We start from the raw sequence: 2,044 nt of genomic DNA on the forward strand, positions 1-2,044 counted from the left end.
CACTGTGGAGCTATATACAGGGAGTACCAATACCAGATCAATGTGGAGCTATATACAGGGAGTACCAGTACCAGATCAATGTGGAGCTATATACAGGGAGTACCAGTACCAGATCACTGTGGAACTATATACAGGGAGTACCAGTACCAGATCACTGTGGAGCTATATACAGGGAGTACCAGTACCAGATCACTGTGGAGCTATATACAGGAAGTACCAGTACCAGATAAATGTGCAGAGGTACCAGGTACTTGAGGTAGATATGTATATGAAAGCAGGATAAAGTGACTAGGCATCAGGATCATTAATAATAAGATTAAAATAAAGAACAGTGGCAGAGTAGCAGCAGCTAACGATGAGTGTAAAAGTGTGTGTGTGTGTGTGTGTGTGTGTGTGTGTGTGTGTGGGGGGGGGGGGTGATGATGAAGGGGGGGGGGGGGTGATGAAGGGGTATAAAAACAAACAACTCTCTCTCTCAATTCAAATACATTTCAATTCTATTCAAGGGCTTTATTGGCATGGGAAACATATGTTAACATTGCCAAAGCAAGTGAAGTAGATAATAAACAAAAGTGAAATAAACAATAAAAGTGACCAGTTAACATTACACTCACAGAGGTTACAAAAGAATTAAGACATTTCAGATGTCATATTATGTTTATATACCGTGTTGTAATGATGTGCAATTAGGTAGTCTCTCTCTCTCCTTCCTTCCTTTCTCAATTTCCTTCCCTTCACCCTCTTTCTCTCCTATCTCTTTCTCTTTTACCCCCTCCCTCTCGCCATCCTCCATCTTCTCTATACTGTGAAGGTTAGATCTAGTTATTTGGTCACCAAGGTCTTGGCAATATCTAAAATCAATGTTCATTCATATGATCGGGGAGAAAGCCTATGGGAAATTCCACGATAACAGAATCACTCAAGAGTTTTCACTTCAAAATATATGCCAAACAAAAACCATCGACTTCTAAGTTTAACAAGCAATACAACTCTGCACAAGGACTAAGTTGAATAATTTACACAGACATTTTCACAAGAACACATTCACTGGAAGAACTGTGCAGATGCAATGTTTGGTAACAGAATGACGGTAAACTCTCCCTCAGTTTAAATCTGTTACCAAACTATCTGTCCGTGTGCATAGAATTGTTTGGTGGGTGAAACATCAATGGGGGGGTTTTGTATACATTTTAAAGTGAAAAATAGAACTCTCCGTGTAATTCCGTTACCATGGAAATTCCCCTGTACATGAGGAAGGAATGTTCTTTTTTTATTTTATTTTAACCCCTTTTTCTCCCCAATTTCGTAGTATCCAATTGTTGTAGTAGCTACTATCTTGTCTCATCGCTACAACTCCCGTACGGGCTCGGGAGAGACGAAGGTTGAAAGTCACGCGTCCTCCGATACACAACCAACCAAGCCGCTGCTTCTTTAACACAGCGCACATCCAACCCGGAAGCCAGCCGCACCAATGCGCCTTGGCTAGCGTAGCGTACACTGCGCCCAGCCCGCCACAGGAGTCGCTGGTGCGCGATGAGACAAGGACACCCCTACCGACCAAGCCCTCCCTAACCCGGGCGACGCTAGGCCAATTGTGCGTCGCCCCACGGACCTCCCGGTCGCGGCCGGTTACGACAGAGCCTGGGCGCGAACCCAGGACTCTGATGGCACAGCTGGCGCTGCAGTACAGCGCCCTTAACCACTGCGCCATCCGGGAGGCCCCCGAGGAAGGAATGTTCTGATCCAAAGCACAGTAAAGGTGCAGCCTTGGCCTGCCACATAGTATACAGTCAATATAAATGCAGGCAACACCACCCACATACAATAATGTACAATGTACTTTTTTCCACTAATTGGTCTTTTGACCAATCACATCAGATCTTTTCACATCAGATCTTTTTCAGAGTGGATCTGATTGGTCAAAAGACCAATAAGTGAATTGGGCTATGTGAATAATAAGTGAATGACTGCCTATGTGAATGCCTATAAGTGAATGACTGCCTATGTGAATGCCTATAAGTGAATGACTGCCTATGTGAATGCC

The sequence above is a fragment of the Oncorhynchus clarkii genome, chromosome 19 (genome assembly GCF_045791955.1).
Source record: "Oncorhynchus clarkii lewisi isolate Uvic-CL-2024 chromosome 19, UVic_Ocla_1.0, whole genome shotgun sequence".
NCBI classification, from domain to species: domain Eukaryota; kingdom Metazoa; phylum Chordata; class Actinopteri; order Salmoniformes; family Salmonidae; genus Oncorhynchus; species Oncorhynchus clarkii.